This window comes from Callithrix jacchus, chromosome 4 (assembly GCF_049354715.1).
Source record: "Callithrix jacchus isolate 240 chromosome 4, calJac240_pri, whole genome shotgun sequence".
Taxonomy (NCBI): domain Eukaryota; kingdom Metazoa; phylum Chordata; class Mammalia; order Primates; family Cebidae; genus Callithrix; species Callithrix jacchus.
In genome coordinates, this window is record NC_133505.1 from 119,123,389 (window position 1) to 119,135,644 (window position 12,256).

At 36.3% G+C, this 12,256-nt stretch overlaps 1 long non-coding RNA gene across 3 annotated transcripts in view; it reads right to left on the bottom strand.

Annotated features, from left to right (window-relative positions):
- Positions 1 to 11,913, bottom strand: part of LOC144582348 (uncharacterized) — a 69,537-nt gene extending 57,624 nt beyond the window's left edge. For all 3 annotated transcript variants that reach the window (XR_013534881.1, XR_013534879.1, XR_013534882.1), the window contains exon 1: positions 11,785 to 11,913. This is a non-coding gene — a long non-coding RNA (uncharacterized LOC144582348). The remainder of the gene's footprint in view (positions 1 to 11,784) is intronic.
- Between the last annotated feature and the right edge of the window lie 343 nt (positions 11,914 to 12,256).

Genomic DNA, 12,256 nt, shown 5'->3' on the forward strand with positions numbered 1-12,256 from the left:
CAGGAGGCTGAGGCAGGAGAACTGCCTGAACCCAGCAGGCGGAGGTTGCGGTGAGCCGAGATCGTGCCATTGCACTCCAGTCTGAGCAACAAAGCGAAGCAACGTCTCAAAAAAAAAAAAAAAAAAAAAAGAATCCTAGCGTTGACACAGTTGTTTTCCTTGAAGGCATAATTATATAATGAAAACCTAAGCGTGAGCACTAATGTAGCTGAATGTGAAGGTGAAAGGATGGACACACACTGGGGACGCTGAGAAATGCTCCATTCAGAACCTTCACTGCTGCTTGTCAGTACTCCAAAGCCTCTGCAAGGGGGCTGGAAGGAAAGTAGGAATTTACATCTCATCATTCCTTTTATCTTAAACTTGGGTTTCTCATAGCGGCTCAACTTACTTCCACTGTTAAAAGAAACTCCTGATCTGGAGAAGTTGGGCACAAGTAGCTGAGGAAAAAAAGAAAAATGAAAGAAAAAGAGAGGGGCAGGGAGAAAGACAGAAAGGAAGGAGGGAAGGAAAGAGAGAAAGGAGAGAGGGAGGGAAAGATAAAAGACTGAGGAGCAATTTCTTGCAACTAATTTTACCAGAAGCTGTAATAGCCACATTAAATGAAAAGCTACTTCTCTCCTTGACTTTGCTACAGAGTGGCTGGTAAGGTAGCATGCCTGAAGGCCACGCTTACAAGTAAGAAAAGACAGGCTCCCTCTTCAGCAGAACTGGCCCTTGAAAAAGGACTGCAACAAATACAGAGAAAAACCTTTTCAAATGGCAGATGCCCATGGCCTTGACGTTCTTCACTTCCTCCTCAAGCACCTGAATGGCTAAGTAGATAATATAAATATCAAGTCTTCCTGCTCAAGTTATAAAGGAGGAAATCAAACATTGCCTAGATATATAGAAGGAACTATCTCAAGTAGAATTTAGCCACATTATTTTGAAGCCAATTGAAAATCTAGAACGTGGAATGGCATCCAGATTAAGCACCAGAAATAAAGAAAATAAAGCCTAAGGAAACCACTAAAGAGCTCAGTTTGAAAGATTGCTTTCCAAGGAAAATATAAGAAAATTTTATTTTACCTTCTCAAGGAAAAAAATTACACACAGTATATATATAACATATGCATAAATGTATATAGATATGTATATATCTATATACACAACTTTATATGGAGAGACAGAATAAATGTAAGATTTTTAAAAGGAGGATAAAAATTTGCCCCAGGCTTTTGCTCAAAATATTACCATATTTCCCCTTTATCCAGGGGTGATACATTTCAAGACCACCATGGAGGCCTGAAACTGCAGATAGTACCTAATTCTGTATATGCCTTGTTATTTCCTATGCATACATACCTATGATAATTTACCTATGATATATACCTAATTTACTTTATAAATTAGGCACAGTAGGAGACTAAAAACTTGCTTTGACATATATTTGGCTTTTTTTTGCCATGTCCAAATTGCCTGCATTACTACTCTTATGCTTTGGGGTTATTATTTAATAAGGGTAACTTGAATATAAGCCACATGATACTGAAATAGTTGATCTGATAACTGAGGTAACTATGATATACATAAGGGTTAGGTAGAGTAGACAGCGTGGAAATGCTGGACAAAGTGATGATTCACATTCTGGGAAGAACAGAGCAGGACAGTGTGATGTTTTATCATGCTACTCAGAATAGCACACAATTAAAAGCTTACAAATTGTTTATTTCTGGAATTTTCTATTTAATATTTTTAGATTATGGTTGACCTCAAGTAACTAAAGCAAAACTGCAGATGAGGGGGAACTGCTATATTTGCAACAACACAATTTCTGCAGAGTTTTGAGGAAAAGAGTCATAGTTCATCTAGAGGATTGTAGTATCACATAGCATCCTTAGTATATAGGTTTCCAAATCAAGGGATAAATTTTGAAAACTGCCTATTGCATTAACTTCTTAAGTTGATTGGGATGCAAACTGCCTAACCATTGTTTATTACTTTTAAAACAACCCCCAATCAGTTTTAGTTGAACTCTTAAATAAGTAGGATTCACTAAAACCTACACAGAAACAGCAATTAAGCCAACATGTATCATTTTGGTTAAATGCCTAAGTACTTTAAAAATAATGAAAACTGGTCTAAGAACCATTTTTTTTCATTCTTGGGTGGAAATATTGACTAATGATTTATGCTTATGAATAAGAGAAATGAGACTTTGAGAATTTTCATTTACTACTAGCCACTGTAGGGTAAATTTAGAAAGCTTCCATATTTTTTTCTACAATTAATTTTTTAAAAAGGAATTAACATCTGTGTTATGTTGATTACAAAGCCAGGAAATGAAGGAAGCAAATGAGAACCACTGCGAAAACTGAAACTCCCTACTAACCCCAAATATCCAGTCTGTGGAGTTATATATGCGTGTGTGTGTGTGTGTGTGTGTGTGTTCTATAGAAACTAGCTGTGAAGAAGCTGCTGGCATAGAAAGGGCCTGGGGAATCAATGTGACCCACAGGATAATTTGTGAAGAATGATCTCTTAAAAATAGGGAACTAGTACCAAGACAGAGACAGAGAACAACTTCTCAAGTGGAAGCAGAGGAATTCTGTCATTGCTCAAAGTTGGGACACTGGGGAGCTCTACTAGTATGAATGCTGTCCAGATCTCAAGCCTTAATTATGTGTAATGCCAGTTTCCCAAGAGGCACCTGTGGAGAGGCAGAGGAGGGGGACAGAAGAGCAAGGAATGTAGAGGACTACATTCCTCTACATTCCAATCAATGGGTAACCTCCAAGTTAGAGGAAGTGAGAAAATCTAAGAATCAGATTAACTCTTCATAGTGACCAGAGAGAAAGCCATGTATATAATAAGACCATAGTTTGTGTTTCCAAACTATGGTGGGGAGTTGTCCTTAGAATAAGCTGTGGCATTACAAATATGAATATCTGTCTTTGATAAGTAAAAATTTGACCCTTTCCATAATGCTTGAATACAGATATTAGAAGAAACAATGTGTTTTTCTCAGGAAAATATTTTTATTAAGGCACACGTTGCCTTTCTTGGAGGAATTAGTGCCATAGATAAAATGTATGCCTTTTGTCTATTTTAATAAAACATGCCAGCTACTTTGATAGACAACTGGGATATAAAATTTTTGAAGTGCTGATTGCAATTGTGTATTTCCTAATGGAATAGGTACAATTTTTCAAGCCACCAATTCAGGTGTACAAAAATATTGCTACCTTTGCTTTTTTCCTTAGTCTAACTGGATCTTTACTTTGATTTATTATATTTAGTAGCAGAAAATTCAACTTTTTAAACTTTAAGTAGATGTATCCATTGTAGGATATCATTAATTATTTCAGTTTTAAGTTTACTAATTCCATATTTCCCTTTCCCTGTGTCTTTTCCCCAGCTTGGAATATTCTAAGCACCTCTATGCCATCACGTCATCGAGCAGACATCTGCTTGGTGGCTCCCATTCCCCATCCAAGTGGCCTTCACTAAACTTTACCTTGTCCTATTTGGCATTTGAATGTGATCTTTATTCTAATGTCTACCACGAGTCTGATGTTTCTAATGGGTGTACTTCATAACCACATCTGCATCTTACACAGCTAGACTAGAAAGCCCCTCCATGTTTGCTTTCCCATGGCACTCTAGGGTCATGGCAACTTGGTGGGTCTTCCTCAGGCCTTCTCTGCCCCAGATCTCCATGATCTATGTCGTCTCTCTAGCCCTGCAAAGGTGCTAGAGGCAATTACTTGAGATTGTTATTAATATTTCCAAGGTGGCTTGGAAATAGTTTCTATTTAGAAATTTTGTTGTTAAGAGCATATAGTTTGTATTTGGAAAGCCATCAACATTTATCTGGAGTTTCTACCACTTTTTCTCCCCTCAAACTCATTTCAGAAATGGAAGAGAGATTACAGAATCCCTTTCACAGGACAACATGCCAGCTTGAATCCTCCAGTCCTCATCCAGCCCTGGTACTTGTCAGCACTGGTCCTGCATGGAGACAATATGCTGTAAATGGCTCAATTTCATGGTTTGGTTTTCATGGAGCAGAGGCCAAGAGATTTTAAAAAGGGAAAGATTATACTACAACATCTGTATCTTAGAGTGACTACCAGTATAGTTCTACTTAAAATAAAGCAAAACAAACTAAGATAATTGTGATTCATGCTGTGTCCCCTGTAAAGCAAAATAAGAATTTTTGGACCCTTTCTGCAATACTCAAATAATTTTATGCCATCTTTCTTAACATGAAATGTAACTTGAAACCATAACAGAATTAGTTCAGCTGTTTCCTGGAGAAGGGCCTGGCATAGTGTTTGAATTCTCTAGCATGAAGATACCTTCCAGAAGGCCGAGTAGGGGTGGATTGCCAAGGTTCTGCTTCACGCCTTGATGAGCATAAACCAACATTTCTCACCAGCAAAGACTTAGATTATGGTGCTGAAAATATGTTTCATCACAAGATGACAGGTGGCCCAGCAGCAGCAGTTACTGCCTATTGATGAACCATTTTATCACAGAATAGAACCACGTACATATTGACAAAGACATCTTTGCTGTTATTGTGGGAGTCATGACATTATACAACTTCTCTGTGCCTGATGCTTTACCAATTTTGTGAATCACCAGCTTTTTCTAAGAAATAGTTTACACTTTTAATTGTAGTCATTTACATAATTTTCTTGGCTAGAAGCTTATAGCTGCATGATAGCTGACAGTCTTTTTTTTTTTCTAGACAGTCACTATCTATCACCCAGGCCAGAGTACAGTGACATGATTGCCACTCACTGCTGCAAACTCTACCTCCTGGGTTCAAGCAATTCTTGTGCCTCAGCCTATAAAATAGCTGGGATTACAGTTGTGTGTCACCATACCCAGATAATTTTTGCATTTTTTTGTGTTAGCTGCCAGTCTTGAAGAATATTTGACTGCCGATTCCAAGATAATGTTGCCTTCTCATTGAGACCTACCTCAACTAACCTTTTAAAAATTGCAACCCTCTTTTCAATGCTCTGCTTTTTTTTTCTCTTGGCACTTAATCACTTTTTGATATGTCCTGTACATTGTTTATCATGTTTATTGTTTGTTGTCTATTTCCCTCCACTAAGAGGTAAGAGCAAAGATCTCATTTGCATTTACTAATGTATCAAAAATATCTAACACATAGTTGATGCTCATTAATCCTTGTTGAGATAGTGAGTTTGTAGATATTCTCCTAGATAAAACTGCAAGATTAACTCAGTGGAGTATGCTTATATCATTCCTTCTGTGAAAAAAAAATCCTTTGATCACATCTCATCATCTATCAGATTCTGTTCAACTCTTTAGTTCATAATTGGCCCTCAAACTGTGTCTTCCAGCTCCTACTTTTCCTTTGTAGTCACTCAATGTGTAATCATAGTGTAACCATAGCAATGTAACAGCTATGTTCCTTCACATGGTGTTCGTCTTTCTATGCAGCAAGGCTTTCCCTTTGTATTATTTAGCTATGTGGCATAATAAGGCATAAAATCTGCCTCAAAACGCAGTGCACTGTCTTAAAGCAACACACATTTTTGTTTTTCACTTACGCACTTTGTGGGGCAGCTTTCATTCAGATTAGGCTCAGCTGAGATCTGCTGGGCTTGGGTCCAGGCAGTGGGTTGGAATTAGGTCAGCTTTGTGTGCTTCCTCTTTCTTCCTGGACCAGCAGCCATTCAGAGTATATTCTCTTTCTGGCAGATTACTGAATGCAAGGGGCCACATTAAACCATGTGAACATATTGGTGGGCCCTGCTTGCATCATGACTGCTTGCTTTCATTGGCTAAAGCAAGACACATAGTCAAGCCCTTTAGCAGAGTAGTGGCGAAATATGTTCTACCCAAAAAAGAAATAGGTAAGTGGTAGATAAGTTCTACCAAAAGATAGAAGAAGTAGATCAGAATATTTTCTTATCAACATGGTGTATATCTCACACATTATTCCTTGTTGGCATATCCATCACGACCTATCACAAATGTTGCCTACTTAATGAACCTTTCCTATTGCAGTAGGTAGTCAGATCTGAATTTTGAAATCCACTGCACTCTGCTTATAACCATGTCATTACAGTATAGGTTTGTCTCTTTCCTGGACTCTCAAGATTAGAAACAATTTCCTATTAAGATCTCTATTCCCAGTATCTACCACACAACCTGGCAAGTTATACACTTAATAGATGTCATTTGTATAAAAATTTAGATAATCCCACTAAAGAAAACCAACCCCATTCAGATTCCATCAATGTCAGCTTTGTGTCTATCTGAAATGGGAAAACTACCATATGAAAGTTGGCAGATATTGCATTAAATGTAGCACATTTAGGAAGTGTTTCCATTTAAAATTGACTAGAAACAGGTGATTTGACATTAAGTTCCATATTGAAATAGCACACAGCATGCTAAAGTGTTCAGTACAATTTACCAAGGGTTTTTCTACAGAAAATGATGGAAATATTCTTAGGTAGAAATTGATGTTTAAAGCTTTGACAGAAAGAACTTCTTAGGAGTCAAGAGCATAGAATATTCTTAGCTTTCTCTCGAATTCTGCTAAAAAAATGTCAGTTTTGTTTCAATATTTTAAATGACACATAAAATGTCAGTTGAAAAATGTCTGAATTTTTCCTAGATGATTATTTCGTTTGTCTACCCATGTATTCTACTTTCCTCAACCAATTCAGCTTAGTTGTGTTTAACTTCACTCATAATCCAGTTTAGAATCCATGATTTATGGTTTCAATTATACCTTTGCCAATATCCTGACTTGCTATCTCCCTTAGCCTTTTCATTGCTTCCATCTGAATGAAGACTGGATGAGTCCAGATACCCATTTTCATTATGTCTTCTTGAAACAACTAAACACCATTTCGTTAAACTAAAAAAGTCAATTCACATCCCACTGTCTCCATCACAAATACACTATTGACTTTTAAGATTTATATTTTCAATATTCAATTAATTTTAAAACCACCTGATACAGTGGTTGTCAAATAACTTTGATCTATGAAGGAAATAATTAGAGCTTGGGATTGCAATCCATAGCATTAGTAGCCTGCTGTTTAACCTTATCAACTGCATTCTCGACAATTATAAAATGAGTGCCAACTGAAATAATTTTATATTTAATTTATTTTGGATAATCAGGGGTGCCGATTTTTATGATGAAATTTAAATTTTGTTCTCTCTATGGAATCCAGGCTTGATGTTTCCAGTTCATTCATATTCTTACTTTCCAATTTGTATATCCCTTATCTGGATGGAACCACAAAACATACATTATTACTAGCTGAATATTCAGATGAATTAATGTACCAGAAAAAAAAAAGTTTTTGCCTTGGAAATCAGAGTCAATCTTGATGCACTGGGGAAAAAATGGATATGTTTTGAAGGAGAAGCAGGATGACAAGAAAATTTCTAGTACAGGAATTATAAAACTAAATGCCTTAAAGGTCAGGAAAAGTCATGCAGGCAAGATGTTAAATAAACAGTTGTAAGGAACTGTGATAGTGTCCCTATGCCACCTAAAAGCATTCCAGTCCTAATATGATATTAACTAAATAAAACAGCCCAGAATCCCTATTGTGAGGCTACTGGTCTGGAAAATTGAGTTCAATGAAGTAAAAGAGCCACAAGCAATAAGGCATAGAAGTCGGTAAGCATATGTTGTGAGGGATAAGCCCCCCCAGCACAAAGGTATGCCTTTATTATTGTCTTATTAACACCAAAAGTTATCATGTTAGACACTTATGTGCTTAAGGCTTTACATCTTTTATAAATATCGGTTATATTTCAAGGGATAATTTGTCATAATTTTGTGCATTTTCAATGATAGAACTAAAATTTCCATATGCAACAAGAACAACAACAAAAAAGGAATATCTGTTGGAACCAGTCTTAGGGATTGAATTGGAGATTTAGTGCTGTCAGGAGATTTTTCTCTTCTGCCTTTCTCTTTTTTCCCCCCTCTCTTCTCTCTATCCATTTATTTTTTATTCTCTTTGCATATGTGTTCCATTCTTTTCTGTAAACAGGGTTTTCTTATGCCCAGCAACCTCATCCTATTGATAATCATGAAAGAGAGAGAGAGAGAGAAAGATTCCATTTATTCTGTTATTCTTATAGTAATCCTATAGCAGTAATTTGTGTCACATGTACTCTTCATGGACCAATAACTATTACCTGGATTATAGTTTACCATGAATGACCATGCTGGCCAGGCATAGGACTTATTTCTATTCCAAGTGACAAAAGGATAGTTCTATAACCATGTAAAATAAACAAGAATGCTTGCTAGGCAAGAAAATTAATACCCACAGTTCACTACATATTGATGTTAGTTAGAAACTTATACCTCAGTACAAATAAACGAGTTAAAATACTTCTTGAGGAAGAGAGAAACAAAGAACTGAAAGGCAGGAGACAGAGAACCATAAACTTAAGATTATTGACAGTGAAGTCTGATTTCCTGTGCTGGAATCCTAGGAAAACATTACTAGATTTTGTGATCTTGGAAAACTTCTCTAAACTTCTTAAATCTCAGTTCCCTCTTTCATAAAACGACAACAATTTTTCATGGTATATCACCATATCAGGATTCCAAGCACTTACCACAGAGTAAGCACTCAGTAAATATATGTAAAATGCTTAGCATAGAACTAAAGAGTATTTATTTTTCAATAAATTATATTCAATGCATTAAAGCTATAATGCATTGATCCACTAACAAGAGACCTCACTAGGGGGCCAGTGAAAAATGAATGAAAGTACAAGACTTGAGGGTCAAGAAATGAGCTTTTTGGTATTGTTCTTTTAAGGTTAATTACAATAGTATTGAAGCTTATTTTTTCTTTCTTTCTTTCTTTTTTTATTTGAGACAGAGTCTTGCTATGTCACCAGGCTGGAGGGCAGTGGCGCAATTTCGGCTCACAGCAACCTCCGCCTCCTGGGTTCAAGCGGTTCCGCTGCTTCAGCCTCCTGATTAGCTGGGACTACAGGTGTGCACCACCAGGACCAGCTAATTTTTGTATTTTTAGTAGAGATGAGGTTTCACCACGTTGAACATGTTCATCTAGATTTTAAAAATTATCTGTCTAATTACAGTACAGTCCACATGTGCAAAATCAGAAAACTATGAAAACACAAAAGCAGTTATATTTGTTCTTAGCTATATTATGTCATTCGAACTAATTTCCATATGTTAGCTATGATGCTGTCACTCCAAACAGAGTGATGAAAGTGAAAAAGCATTTAAAGGAACTTACGGATATTCCCAAACATCTGGATATTTGTCATCATGAAAGCACAACATCTATATATTTTCATCTCGAGAAGCTTTCAGATTAAGCAGCAATATACAGGGACTATCTGAAGGAGTTTCCTTTGTAATTTGCCTCTAGTGGTTATAATAGTTTCAGTCTGGCATAATCCTAAAATTTTGTTTGTTCCGTTGTTGAATATGAAGGTGTCATGTGCTGTGAATATATGCCATAAAGTTTTCCATAAACTTGGGATTAGTTGATATTGCTCTATCTTACTGCTGCCTGTGGCAAAGGGTGTGCCTCTCATGATGGTGTCCGTAGAGAAAAAATGAAGCTACCTACTAGCGAAAACAAAGATAAATACATGCAGCATCTCTATAAATATCAGCCTTTAGCACCTGATTCCACATTAGTTGAGACAAATACATTACTCTAAGGATTCAGGTAAAGATGAACGAGTTCATAAATTCAATAGTTTTGAATTTTTTCTCATCATAAAGCTAAAATGTGCTATCTTTTCTCATCATAAAGCTAAAATGTGATATTTTTCTTCTGAGATTTCACTTTTTTTATTCTCATTTACTAAAGATCTTTAAAAATGCAATTCTTAGTAATATCCTGCACACTGCAGCACAGATAATTAAATTTTGAGCAAATACATTTGATTGTTGGACCATGTGGACCTATCTATGCCATTCCTGGGCTCACTTTCCCTCAGATTCATTCCCTGCTTTCTTCTGGTAGGCTCTGTGTCACAGAGGACTGAATCCTACATATTTCATTACTAACCTACTGAGTTAGCTGGCTTTTCTTGTGTTTGCCCAACAGAAGTTGACAGGAAACTGGAGGATGGAAGTAAAGGAGGGGCTAGGGTATTTATTTTTGTGCATTTCTCCCTCAGGAAGCATCTCCAGCAGTTTTATCCTCTCTGTGGCTCCAACTCCTATTAGGAATAAAAAAGTTTGCCACTATCTCAACTGCTATTGAGTCACTCCAACTGCTAAACTACAGTAAAATCTTGTCCAGCCTAAGACTAGGGGTGGAGGCATGTTGTTATTGCTCATCTTCAGGTTCCCTCACCAAACTTAGGATTAATAGTTCTTCCATCATTAATTTGCTACATCAAATTCTCTCAGTTTTAAATGGTTTCTATTTTCCTGGCTGGACCCAGACTGCAACACCAATGATCATCATCTGTCTAGTTGTTAAATAGAGAATATACCATTTCTATACAAGTAACTCTAAAATATTCCAAATAGTTACTAGTTTTTGTAATTAAAATTAATTTTTGTATTTGTATCATCTTAATAAGATGAAAATGGGAAAATGAAGTTTTAAAATGTGAGCACATGGCCTCAAGCTACAATCATGGTCCCATTAAATAATTCTGCTCCCTTGATTTAGCTACAAAACATTGTATTGAAGGTTCAACTGCATATGTTACTGTGCATATACTTATAAACTAGAATAAGCCTGTTTTGTGTAATATGGGAGGCACTTTCTCCCACATCCTCAGGGATAAATGTCATACAATGGCCTAATGAAATCCAAGCAGGCACTTTTTTTTTGGAATTCTGTACAAACCAAGAGAAAGACAGATTTAACTGCCATATTCTCAGGAAGGAAGAAAGTTGGAGTGATGAAGGCACTGCATGCAGGAATTCCGAACCCGTATTCCTTGAGTCTCTTCCGAATCTCCTTGAATGGGCATAAATAAGGATGCATCTTACCGGCCCATTGTACTTACATCTGTATAATTGTGCCACTTTAACATTTTCAGGCTTCCAATCCTTTGGATTATTGACTTAACAACTAACTATTTGATCCTTTTATTTATATAGAAAAGTTATTGTTCTATTGAAATTGTGAAAATATTCAGCAGAGGATTCCCTGCTAAATCAAAACAGAATAAACCAGGAGACAGCTCATGACTATAACATAACTTGGTTAATTTATTAAACTTCTGTCTATCTGAACTATGAGTTACATGAATATCTGCTTTAAGGAAAATACAAACATGAACAATTCAACTATGGCAGCAGCCTGCTAAAAAATCAACCTACTAACACATTTACCAAAAAAGCCTTCTAAATTAGCCATAAAATTACTCATAACTGACATTTAATATTTTAGGAAGCATGGATTTTTGTTTATCTAACTTGATTGACACATTTCTGAGAAGATAGAGTATGTATCTTTAGCTCCATCATACAGATAGAAACTGAGACTCAGAGAGGTTTGGTAACTGCCTCTATTAACATCTATTAGTTTTTCTACAGCCTTAGTTACATTTAGTATTTTGGTTGTAGAACTATTCTCAAATTCTCTGTAGCCCTGATTCAACCACACATTTTTGCATTATTAGCCAGCCTTTACTTACAGGTAATGATCTACACATAGGAAACGCTAAAGCCTGATTTTAAACCAGATTTTCAGAGCTCCAGATTTTGAGTTTCTCATACTCCACAGTATAGTATTGTAGAATTTGGCCTTCATGTAAACATACCTTGACTTAGGAAACTGTGAAACTGAGGAACGCCACTAACATCTTCTTACCCAAATAGGTTAATGGCTGCAGAAGGATTCACAGAGCTGATCTGATACACTTTGCCCTTCAATGCTTGCTTCACACTGTGATGTCCTTCCTCTTTTTGAGCCTTTTCTGAACATTTTTCTAGTATTGAAGCTTAGTTGCCTTGGATGCTAATATAGTCCACCTTGGGAACATTTTGATTGCTACAAATGCATTCTTATCTTGAGTCAAATTCTGTCTTTCTAACTGCAATTGATTTGTCGTAACTGCACCTTTTGGGCCTAAATAAAACAAAGATTATCTCTGTTTCTCTTTTAAAAAAATATTTGCAAAAAACTATCCTTCATTGAATGGCTTATTCTCTGAGCAAAATATTACCAGTCCCTTCACCTAAAGTTTTCAGTTCCTTCTCTATCTCAGATTGTTTCCTCTGTATAGGCTTTTC